The 19,276-nt window shown below is 38.4% G+C and overlaps 1 protein-coding gene across 2 annotated transcripts in view; it reads right to left on the bottom strand.

Annotated features, from left to right (window-relative positions):
* Positions 1-19,276, bottom strand: part of LOC145203988 (replication factor C subunit 3-like) — a 62,667-nt gene that overhangs the window by 21,663 nt on the left and 21,728 nt on the right. For both annotated transcript variants that reach the window (XR_013853434.1, XR_013853433.1), the window contains exon 8: positions 13,053-13,191. The gene's annotated coding sequence lies outside the window, so the exon portion shown is untranslated. The remainder of the gene's footprint in view (positions 1-13,052; positions 13,192-19,276) is intronic.

Here is a 19,276-nt window from a genome sequence, read left to right as displayed (position 1 = left end):
TCAACAGACGATACTGCTTTTACAAATAAATAAACTTCAAGACCAAGATCCACCATTTGAAAAATGCAAAAAAAAATCAATTTTCAATACAACTAACAATTGTAACCACAACACTACAGATATACCAAAATAAGTGTTAATACTTACTTCTATGCAACCACGGCACGCACACAATTTGCTTACGATTAAAAATGGTCTCCTTTAAAAATCAACTTCAAACTCTTTTGCTGTATTTTGATTTTCAATTAAACAACTAAAATTGAGGTTATGCGCATGGCCGAAAGATCAAAGGCACCTGACACATGACAAACAAAAGCAGCTGCCACATGACATGCATACATACAAACAATCAAATCGGGATGTGTACCCGGGAAAGTCCTGGGTTCGAACCCCGTCAAAAATCATCGAAACGTGTGAAAGAAGACAAGAAAAATCTGTGTGATAGAATGAACGATATACGTAACAACCTTGAAACTGGAAAGTTTATACATCTAAGCACCGCAGTACCAAGCTTGTGGCCATTTGGTCTATGTTCCTGTTTGATTTACCCGGTACTAAACTTTTGGTTAAATTATTGTTGATAAGGTTGCAAATATTCGATAGAGTTGGTCTATTTGCGGATTGTAAAAAAGTGATTAAATTGTGTCTCTAAATATTTGGTTTGAATCTTGTTTTCTTGGGTCTAGGAAATCTATTTGTGATTAAATTTGTTTCTTAGCCGTCTTCGTTAAATGACAAGTTGGATTTGCGACCTTAAGCACTTCAAAGGCTGTTGGTTCTAATCCCACCTAGGCATTTAAGTTTTGTTTGCGTAAAAAAATACAGTTTCTTGTCATAAAAGTTGGTTAGGCAGTGAGCTCTGTGGCAGTCTTCGAGTGAACAGGACTTTTTTCACCGAACGTACACGATAAAAAACTAGCACTGCAAGGTATTAGTTATGGGTTGCCTTCCCAGCGGTCGGCCACAGGCCTTTTAAATTTTCCCTTGTTTTGAGGCCCTACGTGTGGCACAGTGGTATTTATTTATTTTATATATCTTGGTTTGATAAACGTTATCAATACAATAAAGAAAACATCATCAGTCGTTTCACGATTTTTACTTTAAATCCGTTTACAACCACAACAAAAGTTTATCACAAAACTGACTCACGTTAACAGAGTGATAGAGCAATTTTTTGTTCATCTATTTTTAATTGGTATGTAGATCTAAAAAAGAAAACGATCCTTTAAGTGCGGTTGCAAGACCTACGGCGCTTACCTAATAAAACATCTCTAAATTGGCCATAATCACAACTCAAGCAAAGGGGAAAAACTTTTTGAAACTTTCCATCGCTGCAAAATAGAAGACAATAATTTTCAAAAGTTTCTTCCTAAATCAACACAATGTGAAACTTTCAAAACGAAAATCACAAAGAACTTCCCCTATTATGTAAACTGGCACACCCTAGATTTTAAGTTTGTTTTGTTGCTGCCAGAATGCTGGCGGCTGTTCAAAGCACATTTCACCAAAGCAGTTTGAATATCTACTAAGCTGTGCCTGACAGGCATTATATCAACTTTGTAGAGCTCTTCTGGCAATTGTGTATTTGCACCGATGTTTCGACGCCTGTATGTATACAGGTACAGGTCCACCAGGGTAAAAATTTAACAACAGTTTCAATATTTGGACTTTCTTGATGTGCTGTACGAGTTAACTGTATAATAAACAAATAAACAAACTTTAGATCTATACTCCGCAGGGTCATGATTTAAACTTTGTGAAAAAATAAAGAATTTTCGCTAGTCCATCGCAAGATGTAATGTGCATTTCTGAGTTTAAACTTCACTAAAACGGTTCAATTGTTTGTTACATATTTCAAAATAGACAAAACAAACAGTTGGTTTTGTTGAATCAACACAACCATGATTTTAAATGGGACGCAGTCGTCTTCTATTACGCTTTTTGTGTTTTTAAGGAACCTGCGAGGCAACTTTTTAGAGATCTTTAAAAAGATAACGCCTAGACTCTAGAGAGAAGTTCGCATAGATGTTTAACTCTCGTATTTTTTATGTGTCACAAACATGTCAATTTTACTACAGTCGTCCTGTTTCGACTGAAAAAGTTTAATCAGTAAAACTGCAACAACTAAACATTAAGAGTACAAGCTAGTCTGGCCACATGAAGGCACTCCAGTTTGTTGGGAGTAACAACCAAATCAATTGTGGTATCGTTAAACCGTCAAACAAGATTCAAGTAGTTCCAGTTGTGCGTGGTTTCGTTTCCAATGAAGGTTTTGGTTGTTTATACTAGCCGAAAACCACAAGTTTCGACATGCCCATTAGATCGCCACAAAAATAATTGACTTCTGGAGAACTGTTGCTGCAAGGTTCCGCGGCAAACCAGCGGCGAAAACCTGGTAAATTTCCACAAAAACTTCGGTCTGATCGCCAAGGGGATTTCCCTTTGTTTGGTCATGTGTGTACGGGGGCGTTGTATGGGCGGGTTTCGGTCGGGTTGCGCCGTGCGTGTTGCTGCTCAAACTGCAAATGTCAAAAATTTTGAACTCGCGACAACAAGTACAAAACTAATAAATTATTTACAAGCGATCTTCAGCAAAAGACAACTTTTGGCGTATTATGAATGCAATAATACTGGTGACGAACTTCTATATATTCTATTGCCTATCGCGCAGACTACGAGTTTTTGCCCATTTCGACTTTTTACAGTGGCGCTGTAGGCAGGTACATTGCATATAAAGCTTAAAGTTCATAAAAACTGTGGGTTAATATTTGACAATGTCAGTTTACAACCCCAAAAACGCGCCAATGAAAAGTTACACTCCAACTTTCGAAAACAATCGGTTTTTGTCCCTAGTTTTATGATCATTCATCATGTGATAAAACCTGCTACGAGCGAACGCCTATTAATGGCTACGTTTTAATGACACACAACGTTTCAAAACTTCAAATTGCCGCAGGCAACAAAATGTAGCATTACAACGCAACTTCAAAAATCCCCCTGGATGTCACGGTTGACCGATCACGCGTACGACGGTCGAGTAAAGATGTATGTCGGAAAATTTTTAGAAAATCACAGCTGTGTTTCGTTCAGCGCTTCGCAGGCGGGACAAAAGGACAATAGGAGGCAAGAATTTCTATGCCCCCGCCCACAAAAGCTCCATGACATCATTGACTCTTGTTTAGGGCAATAACACACCAATGTTTCACCATCATAACAAACTCAAGCGCGATTCTAAGCTTTGTCGAATACCTCATTTACTTTCTTAGTCGATATTTTTTTAATTTGTTTCATTTGACTATTTTTCTTAAAATCTTTAATAACGTTTTAACAATATCTAGTGGAAAGTTGTTAGTTTTTGGGGTAACCGAAACTGTTTACTAATCGCAATATCGTTCAATCCACAAAACGACTACTTTGCACATATGTTGTTTTCAAATCAATCAGTTAAACTTTAACGTGCAGTAATATATCGCTCTAACCATTACGTCAGTGAAAAATAAACCGACACTTCCGTACTTTCGGTGTTGACACACCCACCAGCCAGCGACACACCTTCCAAAAACGACCAATAGGGGCTCGGCGTTATAACGTAATGCTCCAATGGACTGTAACGGTTCGTCGCCTCTCTGTCGCAAATGTTTACGATTTTAACCAACTTAACAACCGAGAAAAAGGAAAACGCAATAAATTCTAGCACATTGTGTCAACATATTTAAAACGGTGTAGCTACAACGCGTCCACCATTGTCCACCCATTGTGCCATCCACTGTTTTGCGCTGCATAACGTTTTAACATTGCACAGCTATTTCCGACTTGGTGATTGTTTTTAGTGCAATTGTGTCGCTATGTTTTCTTTCACCAAGCGAAGTAAACTCATCTTATGTCACCACCAAGCTGGAATCGCTTAAACCTAAAAGAGCAATGACTTTTTATAAATTTACGTGTGATGGAAGGAGTTTATATTAAGCTTTTAAGTCTACTCAATTACAATATTTCTGGAAATTACTGCACTAATTGCACAAGAGCCTGAAACTAATCCGTAGCGACGGAAAATCACACGGAAAATTCTCTAGTCAGAGATTTGCATTTGTAATTAGCCACGTTTGCAGGAAATTGAAACCAAGCACTCAGGCATTCTTCAGGCGAAACTCGAGCCTCATCATCTTATTGCGCCATGAAGAACTTTCACAAAATCACTCTGCGGTGATTCCCCTAAAAAATCTTGTTCGTGTCCTAAAATCGTAATGACGTCAGTGTTGTCAAAAACAACACCCTCATTGTGTCTCTGCAAAGCATGTAAGGTTTTACTTTGCAGCGCCTAACACGAACAGCTTCGAAACTAGACATTGCACCACAAGTTCTGAAGAAACCTTACCAGGGGAATACCCAGTTTATTTTCTCTGCCATTTTAGGCAATTTCGCTCGCTCGACGGCACGGGTTTAAATGCTAATCGTTTTGCATTGGTTTGAATGCAACTGGCTCCACCAACTGCTGTATAACGTAAGCTTGCTTGCGCTGTATCCAAATAGTCATTGTGTACTGTGCATGACGCCATGATACAGAATTCCACAATCATTAACTTTAGTTACATAGTCCTCATGTGTTAACTGCAGTCGTTTTCGTGGTAGTTTACACCTAAAAAGTTGCTTTTTGCTTTGAAATCCATAAAATTTGGTTAAAAAAGGGTTTTAGACGTCCATAGCGCGCGTAACGAAATGCCTGTTAGAACTTAGTGGTTTTTGCGGCCCTGTTGCTATCGTAAGGTTGTGTGTTCTAATCCCGCTTCAGCCCCTCGTATTTCCCCTCAGCGAGATAACTGAGGGGAATTGCCTAGCATAGTGAAATCCGGGCGGACAGCCAGTGTTTCCGATGGAATGAATAAAAATATGTGTCAACAAGATTACAATAAATCGGTATGAGGTAAAATTCTTGGCGACTGAAGTACAAACAACACAAGACAAAAAAAATGAGACTTTGTCAAAAAAAAAAAACACTTCGACTAAGCACAACAACAAAATGTGTTCGCTTTCTACTAAACACGGGCAGGGTTCAAAGTTGACCTGTGTAGTCTAGTAACGACGCCACTTGAAATTTAAGTCAATATGCGGTATTTGTTCTAACTCGGTAGCGACATTAAAAAGGCATGTGAGAGAGTACCTGGGTAAATAGCAAATCTGGGAGTTTCATAAACCCATTTGGACTTGCCCTTGAAAAGATGTAAAATGTAAATTAACTTGCAATGTCACGTATCATGCCACCCACGCTTTTTCTATGTAGGGATTTTCGTTGCAGCGTTGGATGGCTGGAAAAATACCAGAATGGCAAGGGCTCAAGGTTTGCTAGGTGCATTTTGGTATTTTTATGTCATAATTTATTCAATTCAGTCCTAAATTGGGATGTTAGGCGCAAACCAATGCTTCTACATGTTCAAAACTTTTTCTGCACCAAGAAACGTACCAGCCTTCTCACAAACGTAATGAATTACAAAGAAAAATTATCTAAGGACTCAAGCAACATTTAAATTGTCACAGAGCTAACGAGGTTTACAAAATCTTACGTACTGACCAATACTCGTGCGCAATTCTGCGCGAGAATACAGGCAAGTCAAACAAACGATGACGTCAAATTGACGGTAGCACGTCACAGCAACGAACGTTACGCAGAAAAATCGTCAAATGTTACAAATTACACTGAACAAATTAAAATGTTGCAAATTATATTTGGACTTGCCCTTGCAAACTAATATGTCAATTGAGTGGAAATAAAGTTTTTGTCACGTGTTTTGCTACCTACGCCTTCTCGTTTGGAGTGGTTTTCGTCGCAGCGTTGCTGGATGAAAACAATACCTGAAAGGACTGGGCTCAAAGTTCGCCAGGTGCACTTTGGTATGTTTTATACCATAATATATCTAATTTAGTCCTAAATTGAAAGCTTAGGGGCAACAAAATGCTTCTACTTCGTCAATAATGTCTCTGCACCAAGAAAGGTACCAACTTTCTGACAAGTACTAAATTACAAAAAAGCAGTTTACTAAGCACTCAAGCAACATTTAAATTGTCACAGAGCTAACGAGGTTTACAAAATCTTACGTAGCCATCCCTACTGACAAACACTAGTGCGCAATTCTGTGCTTGAGTCAAGTCAAACAAACAATGACGTCAAATTGACGGTATCAGCTCGTCACAGCAAAGAATATTACGCATAAAAATCGTCAAATGTTTCAAATTACGCTGAAACTTTGTGTAACAAGTTGTGCAAGATTGCTACACTCCTTAAAGCAGTAAAATCCAGTTTCATTATTTAAGGCAGTGGTCGGCAACCGCCGGTCCGCGAGGAGTTCTTTACCGAAACGTATACTTTTTCACGTTAAATGCTTCAAAACCTTTTGCACATGTATGCATTTTTCCCAAATAATGGTAGTTTTTTGAAGGCCGGTCCGCGATAAAATTTCAGTTTCAAAAACGGTCCGCAGACCAAAAAAGTTTCCCGACCCCTGCAAGACGTTTATACATGGTATGAATTAGATGTAAAACTCGTTCAAAGAAAGTTTTGACAAAAATCACTTTTAAAATGGATCTTGTGACACAAAATCGCCTCAATTTGTGGCCCGAAAAGGGTTTTGCGTCAATCGCACATCGACTTGCCCTGGGGTTACGGCGTCACAGTCACGTGCGTGGTCACGCATGAGATCACGCACGTGTGAAACACATGAGTGGGCGAGTTTGGGAAAGTGCGATTAATTGATCCCTTTGCGTAACAACAACACTGATAACGGGTCATTGTGACGTCATATGACGTAGATGTCATCAAGATTTAAGGATGTCGCGACGGTAAAGTGGTGTTTTAACCTTTTTGTGTCGCAATTCGGTGATTTGTGGAATTTGTTGGGCTAGACAAGTGAAAATAATTGATGTCTAGCAAAATGAGGAACCTCTTCGAGAAAGTTTGGTAGTTTTTTTCAGATAATTGGTGGGAAACTTTGAAAAGAGTGGGTATTTCATTGGAAACACATATGGCGCATTTCAACGTTTCGGCAAATGCTCACGCCATCATTAGTAATATGAAGGCCACATATATCATAAACATGTAACACATGTTTAACTTATCCAAGTTGATATACGACATCATTTGCATAGGCCGTTAGTATAACCTTTTGAAGCTGAAAAGGCCCGAATACCTTTTAATATTGCTTCTATGCAGTGATCCTTTGAAAAACTTAATATCCCGTAACAGAAGGAGTGATATATTGGAAAGTAAATAGATACGACAAACAAGGCGCTTTAATATTTACTCGGATTAGAATCTATTGAAAGTGGTTCACTCCCAGCGCTGGGAATTTTACATAAAATCTTGAATGCAAATGCTATAAACCGTAAAGTTATTTGAGGGGACTTTAAGACCACATAATGTTGACTCTTCTGTAAATCGATGATTGGTCGAGCCGTTTATCAACCGATACTCCGTTAAGTATAGCAAACATTGGATGGAGAAAAGAATTTTAATAGTTTGATTAGCAAAACCGCTGTATGTTTGAACACCTATAATCAGTCAGTTTAAATCACGTAGGCTTTGGTATAGAACTGTGCTTTAATCAATAAATATACCGAAATACAACAAATCTTTAACACTTAAAACCGTTGATCATTTGTTTCACAAAATATTACGAAAACAGTATTTCAAAAAAATGTTGACACTCTAGATTTTCGAAGTAATATTATTAAATTGCCCTTAACAGGCTCTTACCACCTTTTTGAATATTTTGTCAGAAAAAAATAAAGCCTACTTAAACATTTACGTTTGACTCAAACTACGGCGCGTGCTTGCCAGTGTTTTTAATGACTTAGCACTTTTCGATGGCTCGTCCTGAGCAAATTGACTTGCGAAAGTTTGAACACCACTAAAAGCACACTTGGCGCCTACTTTATGCTCGGTGCTCGGTACCCAAAAGGTGCACAAAACTGCTACAAAAAAAATAATAGTTTAATACAAGTGTTGCAAAAAAATCAAAAACATGGTAAATAAAAAAAATCTTCCAAAAAAATTTCATAGTGTTTGTTAAAGAACGTGTAAAACTTGTTGAGTTAAATTAAAGATTCATAAACTTAACAATTGTATTTCTTGTAAATTAAGGACAATTGGTTGTTAAACACAGATCCAGAACTTTTCAGATTGCTACTAAGCACTAAGCATTGGTCGTTCGCTCAGTTTAAAACCCAGCTGCATTACACAAGTTGCAATTGACCAATCAGCGAATAGTATTCACGTGGGCGTTGACGGCAAATTGCCACGCCCCCAAGAGTATTTCACCATTGAAATGAACTTATCTCACTTGCCGGATATCTAACTTGTAATTTTCCCAGTAAATATTCGCTGCATGTTAAACGTGTTGGAAACGTGAATACGCATGTCACGCACAGTAGGGTCTTGCGCCAGTCGTTGAATTGGCAAAAACAATCCACGGCTTCCACACACTAGATAGTCCTGCCAAAGGCTTTACTCATTTCCGTCTAAACATCGCATTGACGTTTTTAATATGGCAGAGCATGCGTTTTATAATTGGAGTCAATCCATACATATATCCTGTGTATATGGAGTTATTATTTAAGATGTTTACGTTTCAATATGTGTGTAATTTACTGTAGCCTATGCACTGGCAAAATGAAAAAAAACGTCAAGAAATAACTTCTACACATTAAAAAACTCCTGTGTAGCAGATTTGCAAGTTGGACCGAGCTTTTCGGGACAGACTTGGGCATGAGTTCAAACTCTTACAGTCTTTTTCCATAATTTTACTTTCTTTGTACGAATGTCAAATCACACAGGTTGTGTATTGTTTTACGTTATTATAGGTGTGCCTTCTGTAGATCTTAGAGTAGTTCTGTTTAACAAAGTAGTTCATTCGGTAAGTACAACTTTCGGGCCTAAAATGTCCTACCCGTGCTTAAATATAGGTATGTTTTGTGTTCCACATTTTGCAGGATTTTAGTATTTCGGTGCAAAGCAGTAAATTGCAGCAATACTATTTACAACAGCAATAAAGCGAGTGTACGTTACCAGTTCCAGTTTATTGACTTCCGTGTGAGAGAAACAAGTTTCGCATAAAAATCCATTGTCAAAGGTCGTTGTCCCAAATAACAAAGCCAGTCAACAAGCGATTTGCATCAAAGTTTTCGTATGTGGTTGAATCAACACGATTGAATACACCTCCTGTGTAAATTTATTTTTACGTCAATTCGATAGCGGCTGTTTCCTGATTGAGTCGTAAATACTGAACGTTTTATGTTGATCGAAAGTTTCAGGGTTTGTGGTTTTATGCGCATGCGCCGAGTGGGCGGTGCAGGGTGGCGCCAATGTGCATGGCATTTCTCCTAGTTTTGAAAAGACAAGGTATTCGTTTGCAACATGACTCCTGTGTTGAATTTTGACAACGCTTTTAACATAACAGGTTCTTGACAAAACATATACATTCAAACATGAAACAAATAGACAAAAATACACGAACTTGAGTCAACACTTAACTATGTGAACCTTAAACAAAAAAATCAGAGCCAGTATATTTGTGTGTAAAGCATGACTACGTTCCGACAAGTGCTATTGTCATCATCAGGTCATTAGAATTATGTAACCCTTGCTACAACATTGGCCATTTTATCATTGTACTTGGAAACTCCCAAATTTTTAGACAAATTGTTTTTCAAAGCAGCTAGTATGTAAAGTATTTATTAAAGTGTTTGACAGGAGGTGTCCCATACACGCACTTGCTTTTCTCTTTCAGTCGTTATCGCAAAGCCGCTAAACGACCGCGACCTGCCAATATTTGCACAAACTTTACGAACCTACTTCACCGCAGAAGTCTGTGCAACTGGCGTTTTTTTTGCGTACTACCTTTTTTGCTTTTTGCTAATAAAAAAGAGAGAAAAATTGCACCAGAATTGTGCAATCTTAAATGACCGTTGATGACTTACGACAAGCGTCAAACCATCCCACCAATTCGTTAAAGTATCCAGGAGCGCCGCGCACCTATCATATGTTTACATAACGTTGCGCGGGCATTAAAGTTTTAGCCATTGACGCAGTTTAAGTGACGACCATACCTTGCCACTTTGCAATGATGACGCACATTTCAAATTATGATTTCACCACTTTTTGTCTCCAACAAGCCAAGTTAATAAGGAGGAATTGTATTGCCAGAAGCAATTTCAGAAACCTGAAGATTCCATGGGATAATATAGTTACTGTCACTCTGCCTCATTTTGTTTAACGTTTAGCGTTTAACAAGACGTACAAGCAAATAATTTTAAACCTTTTCACTTTTTATAGTAGAATTTCTCAACCGTGGTTAATATAATATTCGTGTAGGGTAAAACAAAAAATGTACCGAAATAGCACTATGATGATTTTTTACAATGTCACACACACACACATCCACTCACGTTTTTGCAACAGTTTTGAAAGATTAGTTAAATAAGTAAAACATGGAGGTAAAATTCATCTTCGAAAGCGACTGACTTAACTGATGGTCAATCTGGTGATCCCCCACTACGAAGCTGACATGTGCAGCATACGAGGCAGCCAACGGTGCTTGCGAAAGCGACTGAGCGATAAATAGGGCCAAATAGGCGCGAAACTTTGATTTATGGTTTTTAAACGCTAGTATTCCAGTAATCAAAGAGATAGCTGCACTGCTACTGCTACAATCGTTGTTTGCAGAGTTGTGAATCGGGGCGCTCTTATCGGATCGGGTTCAAGTTTAAATGCAAGTTGTGCAGCTATTTCCGACTTGATGATTGTTCAGTGCATTTGTGCCGTTATGTTTTCATGCACCAAGCGAAATATATTCAACTTAACTCATAAAATGGGCTTGATTCGGGCCTGACTTAACACTCTGCATTATTTGTGCCGCAATTTTCACCCACTTTCGGGCCAAATTCGAGTCTTGCTTTTTAGAAAATGGGTTCATTTCGAGTTTGGGCAGATGAGAGGTCCCAATTCCGGGCTTGCTTACAACTCTTATTGGTATAGTTGTGCAACGATGCCAACGGTGCCGATGCCATATGTTTGCCTATGAAAGTCGTTGCAAACCTATATTTGAGAGTGCAAAGAAACCTCTTGCTTTTCTGCTTGTAAATTAACCAGACATGATGCTGCAGTTTCCATGACAAGCAACTTCGGTTCCTCATTTAACGTCACAGTTTCGAATCGTCGCTAAGCAACAGTCCACGCCTCCGACACGCCAGCACAGTAGTGACGTGTACGTGCAGAGAAAAACATCTACGTTCACGTGACCAAGCCTCTTGCGACATAAGGTTTAGTCGAAAGAAAGTATTTTTGGCTTCTCGTCTGTGCCAACGCCATTCATGTCGAATACGAACACAATGCAAGAATTCTAAAGCTGTGACAAACAATGCGAAGGCGCGCGTGACGTGTCAACAATGTGAAAGGTCATCAAATATGTATTTTTGGGATCTTTAGAGATTGTATTGCCTCGAATTGACCAAGCAACTGTTTAAGGTGCCTTACCTCTGCCGGGACGCCATTACGTAATTAAAACAAGCTGTAACATGTGATGTAATCAAGTTACCAACAAGCATATCTTGCAGTCAAGATGAATGGTTGAATTCACAAAATTCGTTCGGCAACTAGCTTCAAAACGCTGCATTCATTAAGTGTTATTGGCATGTAATTATATACGATAATGTAACGTTATGACATAATGTTTTATTATTAAGCCTTTGCGAAACTTAAGTAATGTTTTAAAAATATTTCCATTCGACAAATGCAACAAACTAATGGCTATGTTAATTGCAGTCACAAACGTGATGTGGTATTCCAAATGAACAAAGCTCGTTAAGGCGAAACTTGTGATCAACAGATACGAAACCCGATTAATATACAAACAAAATTAATCGTGACAGCAGACAATACAAAATAATCAGCGGTCTTTACTTTGACTATAGCATATGTGTTTTGAGGTTATGTTGGAGAAATTTTCCATTATCAGCTACGGTGAATTTCCTACGTTGCAACTGATACAGTCCATAAAAAGTAAGGGAAGTAATTTACACGAAAATTGGAGGAAACAAAATATCAGACGAAAATCCGCAAAAAAAGCACCGCAACGGTGGTTGAAACGAGCAAATCCCGGGGGAATCCCCTACTAGTACTCTTCGTTTTTTGCCTTTTTCTCTCGCCTTCTCTCGTGAATATTGGTTATAAAAACAGCGCGCTTTCTTGCTTGAAAACGCGTTTGCGACCAAAAGCAAAGATAGGTAGACGTGTGCAGGAGAGATACGAAATATTACGGCTACGGTGTAATCAAGAATACGTTGTGAAAAAAAAGAAAAAGTATTAAATGATTTTGTTGCTTTGTATGTGTTGTCTTTATGATGTGGTTTAGAAATTTAACGTTTGTGGTTATGTTTTTGAACTAGGATCGCACAAAATTGAACGTACTTTGTACAAAATCAATCGACGGTAGAACAAAATGGTCAAAATTTAATATGTTTGTGTGTTTACTTGTCGTGTAAACGCACCTTAACCACTGCCACCGACAAACTAAAACTCATTAACTTTCTAACCAAATCACGCGTAGAAACACACGTTTCTAAAAACTGTCATAAAGAGTTTTAGGCTAAGGCGTTCTTGTAACCTTATGTGCTCAAAAAATCAACGAAATTCAAACCAAAAAAAATGCTTAAATTGTTAACAAAATTTAACTGCAACGAAAACAAACAAAAAAGTAAAAACAAATTACGTGTTTTTAAACTGCACAGACTTTAAAATATGCGCTGCATTTCTTCGCTTCCTGCAAAACCCAATAAATTTTGCAAAAACAAAGCAACAAGCCTCGCTGTATATGACCTGCAATGCGCCATTGTCGCTTTTCCAACTCGTGAAAACGACTAACGGCACGGAAATGTTGACATACAAACAGGCTAACAATACACCAGTGCGGTTTTCTGGGCTTGGTTATTAGCTTTAGGCAGTCTGCCCCGTTGGGCGCCAAAAACTCTACTTTATTTTGCTTCTGAAAACGTGATTTTGTACTTACATGATAAGAATGAGCTTGAAATACTTGTTTTGAATGTCGTGACCAATCTGAGTTGAACGACGTTGCAAAATGGTTTAGCTTGGGCCCTTGTGGATTTGATAATCGGCAAGAAGTTGATTTAAGTTGCGCAGGTTGCGACCTAAAAACGAAAAAAGCGACTTTTAGACATTTTTCATTTAACAAATGTACGGGAGTAAAAAATCCTAACTAACCAAGAGCCACAAAACACTTTTTTAAGTGTAAAACGCTTTTCCAAATGAGCTTCATGTAGCCAACCATTTGCTATGCCCTCAACGACATAAAATAAGACTTGAACGCGCTGTTATCCCGGTCGCACAGAGGATGCTGGCGTTATTTACCTTGACGGCCAATGAAAGGTGTTGACGTTGATAGGCCGTAATGCATTTCCCGTGCACAGCAAATTACTGTACCTTACACAACAGTTGCTGCGCATTTAAACCGTCAGAGTCAGAACCCAATTGCAGTAGGCAAACATCGGGTACGGTAAAACCTATTGTTGAAACTTTAAAGCTAAGTCGATGAGTCAGTTGGTCTATTGTTGTGTTTGTTTGTTTATGGCAGCAAACACATGCATTTGTTTGCTGGTGAAAGTTGTTTTTGTGTACGTGTCGCGGCAGAGAGGGTTTTAAGGGATTTTGCAGCTTATTTCCGCTAGCATAGTAGAGAAAATTCAATAAGTATTTGTCATGCCGCAACTATTTGTGCATGCCATGGAAAGAGGCGATACACAGGTATGTAAAAACGTTAAGAGTTTTTGTCTTGTTGTTTGAAAGCAGCATAAAATCGACTGTGGATGATGGTAAAGCACCCGTCACATAAGTTTGGGCTAAAACGCCTTAAAATACATGCTGTCGCCAAACTATGCATGCCGGGTATTTTTAATAAAAATATAGCAGCGTGTTATTAAGCGAAGTGTTTTTTCCATGGTCAGGTGAGTTAATAGTGGAAAATTTTAATTATTTTTTCTTGTTTACAGTGGTTGCGTTTGGCGATCACGTAACCCACCCCTAAACTACCTATCACGGAACTACCAGTAATTGACATTTTGTTGCCACTGCGTTCAATACAAGCGCTTGGCTCACGTTTTTGTGGGGCAGTCGTCCAATGAATACTGTACATTATTTAAAGCAGTGTAGTTTATGCATTGAATTTATGCGGATATTTCAAACGGCAGAGCTAACAGAAGTTTGAAAAAAAAAGTCGTTAGTTTGAAAAACATATCCAAAAGATTAAAACGTCCCTATATTTTTTTCACAAAATGTGGCCCACTTTAACCGTTTACGTTACATGCTGAAACAAAGCTTGGCGCCTTTAGTATTGTGACGTAATAAATTGAACAACGTGAACTCTTTGGGTGCGCCTTGAATTCGTCAACGTCTCATACATTCTTATCGCAACCCCGTTTGGCCCATCACTAATGGACTCCACCACCAGCATTTTCCACGCTTCGGAGCTACTTGACTCTTCACAAACATTAGCATTGGACGGGGTCGTGTCATCGCTAGGACGAGTGGGCTTGGAACGGTAAAATGTTTTCGAGTCTGTTGTCACGGTCAGTCTCCCTGGACTGAGCAACAATAGACCGAAGTTTAATACAGAAACCCGCCGGTCTTCGCGGTTAAGTGGATGTAGGCGTCGCTGTAACTAAGAAAATTTAGGGCGAAAATTTTTTATGGAAAACTTTTAAATTTGCAAAGATAGGTGTTTTTTTATCTGCGTATTGTACCGAATACGGTTTGAAAGAAGCACGCAATAAATAAAGGACAAAGTATAAATTAAAACAAAAGTGTAACTAAAGAAGGTTTTGAAAATTGGGACGAAAAAAAACACGGATAAAATTAAAACGTTTTTTCGCGCATTTACCCAAAATTCTAGTTCTACTAGCAAAAAATAACAATTGCAAGGTTATTACCAAATACGAAACAGATATATTTTGGAGGATTCTTGCACGTTTTTTTTTAATACATGAACTAAATCTGTTCGGTGTTGCGTGTTTGTGTTTAACGGTATCGATTAAAACGTCGCAACCAGATACACAGCAGCATTTGGGCGTGATATGGTTCAACAAGTTAATCTGATTCACGTTGCGCGCATTCAGTAAACAGTCAGCAACACGTGGGGGATTTTGGTCGCTTGCCTTTGTCAGTTATGCCGCTCGGTTTCAGACAAATGACATTTGCAGTGGGTCGCTGTCTTTATACGATTACGAACTGTATTTAAATTATTTGGATAACGAGAGCATGTCTTATTATTAGATTGCGCTTGTAGACATTGCAGCGTGTAGTAATTTTGCTGATGTAAGCATTTTTTGCTTATTGTTTACTGCAGGGGTGTGCAACCTGCGGCCCGTCGATTAAAGGTTGTGCGGCCCTCGGAGGCTGGAAATTTTATATGTACTGGCAGTCCAGTTATTCTATATTTTTGAGCAGATTAATGCGCCCGGTGCTATTTTTATGCGAACCGGCAATATGTGTCTAGAATCCAATGCGAATTTTACTTGCAGTTAAGCATATTTGGTATGCAACAAAGTAAAATCACCTTGTGTTACATAAAGGTGCGACCCGCAATCTAATCATGGCAATTGTATTTGGCCCCACAGTGACAAAGGTTGCACACCCCTGGTTTACTGTATAAATGAAATGCATCTTTAATTACCATGCTAGCATTGGACAGTTACTTGACTTGTGCACTAGTTTTAAGAATCGCGAAAATGGTTAGGTTACAATAAAACAAACGTTTCTAGGGGCTAAAACAGTATGAACATGTTAAATAATACGCCTCAGCCTCTACACATCGTTACATAATTTATCGACGATTAGTTATACCAGTAATTTGTCAAAGATAACTATCGGACGTATTTAGTCAGAGGTAACTATCGGACAAAGTTGGTATTATAGTGACGGTGCATTTTTTGTCATAACATGTTGAGCAATCCGCCGGTCCCACGTGGGAATATCAGAAGTCGTATCAGCTGTGTAGAGAAACAGAACTCAGCGGACTCTGTACTGTTTTGAGCTGAAATATTGCAGCCAGGTTAATGCGACCTTTGAAGAAGCATTCTGGAAAGTTTAAGTCTTTTAGGAAATATTTGTAAACCGAAAATTCTTGGAACCAAACGTAATCTTCTGGAATTTGGCGTAGCAAGGGCACGACGCATGTTGCCATTAGCAACACAAGTTCAATTATCAAGTGCGCGGGTATAAACATGCATAATGGCTTGCGACGCAACGTTATACTTCTCTCTGTTTCTCAGCAGAGCGCGCTGGAAACCCATTACAAAGTCTTAGCTACTTGCTGTTGCCAAGCACTCGGCTTGTCTAGCAATTACCTTATTTGCGAGCGCCGGGCTGCGTCACAAAGGTGTTGCGTGGCAACGTTGTAGCAAGGCAAGTTACTATGCGATATATGGACAAGGTGATTTCAACCTAACGTCCGGCGAAGATTGATTGAGGAGATACGATTTAGTTTACAGCAATAGCGCTGGATATTTGATGTGGCGCGACCGGTGTTTTGGCTTTTGCATCTTCAGTCGGCTCACGACGCGATTCCGATTGTTGAGTCATTCGCTGTTCATTATGCGGTCATATAAGTCGAGAGTGGGTGGTGATAAAATCAGGGCAGATTTGGGTCAGATATAAAATATACCGCTTGGATTTGTGAATTCTCTATATGTGTAGCATTGGTTTCCAATCTTTTTTTGTGGTAATAAACCTCGGTGAAAATACGTAAAATTCATAAAATTGGTGAAAATTACAACTTTATTATAAAGGTATATGGGAAATTCTTTAATAAAGTTGTCATTTTTGATAAAACAAGCAAAAAAAACACGCACTAGATATTAGTAGTAGATTAAAGAGTTTACGTTGGTTGTATATTTAAAATCTGATTGTAAAAAAACCTTTGAAAATGACTTTAACAATTTTACATTTACGTTGTTGCTGGATTCACCCAATAGGTTGGGAACCAATCGACTATAGTTTGAAACGTAGTGACATTAAAACACAAGTTAGAATTTTTCAATAAATTACTTGACACGTCACGTGTGATCGCGTGAGTTGAATTCCTGGATTCTGTCACGGTCGTGATTATGTCACGGGCGCTGACGTCATAGCCGTATTTAATCGTGGTTAAATTAAACAGTCGCCTTTCATCGGGTTGGGTTCAACTATTTCCTGTTAAAATGCTTTTAAGCCGTAGCAAATAATTCGTGTTGAGATAATTCACTTCGGTATGTGATATTGCAATGCGTATGTAAATGTGGGGCTTGAATACGAGTGAATGGAATTGGACAAAAATTTAAATTCCTATATTTTATTTCAAAATTGACAAATTCTTCACGGGCTTCCTACTAAACGGAAAATCTGTACAATGAGTTAGTAATGTAGTGAAACGAATTAAATCGAAAAAAAAAACGGTATATGGAACCTTTTAGGGGCACAAAAAGTTTGAGACGTCAAGACTTGAACTTTAAAACTTTGTAAATAGCTTTGCAGTTTTTGTCCGCTCGAAAACACGTGTAAACGAAAAACATAATTAAAATGTTTGAGGCAAGCTTAAAATATACCACATAAAATAGTGTCAAATTACGGTTTTTCATTAGAACAATTGTAACGTAAGTTTCAACCTTGGCCTTAAAACTTGCGACTGGCGGTATTTTAGGTTCAAACAGTGACAAAGTAGAAGTTACAAATTCAGTTTCCTCTTAACAACGTCGAAATTCTCTCACACACGTGCAATGTTACCTCAAACAATTATCCTTGTATCCGCTATGGTAGCTCGTTTTCCTAAATTCGATCCGCAATTAAAAACCTTTTACCTCAAATCGGTGGACTGGACAGTTTTGTAAATAGATTGACTCCAAGAATAATACTATAGTACCTTTAGGCACTGGGAAGGCAAGTTAAGTATCTACAAAAGACCAAATATATTTTAGTACTCAGAAGTAATACTGGGTCGCAGCACGTTAGCACAGAAATGTTTAGTAAACTAGTCTAGAGGAAGTAATAGACGTCGTGCAAATGTAACACAAACTGGGCGTCAGTTGTTGTGAAGATTGAGATGTGATATGTTTTAATAACGTTTTGCACAAGACAATTGAATATTTTCCAATATTAAAGTTTAAAACTGCAATACTTTCTAAGTAAACGCGCCTAAAGTGAACAAAGATATTCATGGGTATGTATAGGTTAAACATTTTCATGAGGTAAAGTATTGCAGATATAACCAGCTTCTAAACAAGCAATTACATTAGGTGGTCGCTCATTGGGAGGCGATATAAGGCAAAGTATCGTTATGTTACAGGCAACAATCTATCAAATCCTTTCAAATCGCCTATTACCGCTTCAATTACACGCGCATAATCCGATACTCGATCTGGTATTCGGTTACGGCGTCTGTAGTAGCCCGACGATTTGTGGCATTTTAGAGTATAGCAGGTGTTACGAAGGGCTTCTATCATTAGAGCCCAGGTTTCGAATTTAGCAGGTAATTTCAAGTGGAAACCTAGAGGCCCGTATTATGTTGTTTGTGATGTATAGACTCTAACGTCAATGCATCTAAAAGCGGGTAAATTGCGTATCTTGCGTTCTAGAGATGTCGCTTGAAGGGGATGGTCATGTTAGGGTGATTAATAGCATATTAAGTGCAATTGTGAAGCGATTTAATGTCATTGCAAAGGTTATTGAGGCTTTAAAGCTTGTTATGTGCGTAGAATGGTCCGTATTTATAATTGCTAATATATGTGGTGTAAATGCTAAACATAATTTCGGGCAAATGTTTTGTAGTTTCTTTTACAAAGGCCACAAATTTGTTGAAAACATTTTGAATCCGAGTACTATTAATAAAAAAACGAATTTATCTGCAAACAGATGTTTTGCTTTTACACAATGATACAGTTGCCCCAAGTTGCACAATGACAAAGATTAGAGGTTTTCAAAGAAAACGCCTAGTTGCAATCAGACAAGCGCTAAAAAAACGAATATAAAATTGACCATTTGCACAGTTTCCAAACGACACAAGATAAAAAAGAAACAAAGCGAGAAAGAGTGGGAAAAACGAAGAGCGGGAGCGGAAGGAAATCCCGAAGGACAGCTCACGCAAAAGAAAACAGCCCTTGCATTACGATGCTGCTGAAGAGAGATAGAGTAACGGAGGCTCGAATTTAATTAACCTGTGCGCGCCTTTTCCCCTTTCAGACAAGGAGA

This window comes from Phallusia mammillata, chromosome 8 (assembly GCF_965637545.1).
Source record: "Phallusia mammillata chromosome 8, kaPhaMamm4.hap1.1, whole genome shotgun sequence".
Lineage (NCBI taxonomy): Eukaryota > Metazoa > Chordata > Ascidiacea > Phlebobranchia > Ascidiidae > Phallusia > Phallusia mammillata.
This window is presented reverse-complemented; position numbering and strand designations above follow the sequence as displayed.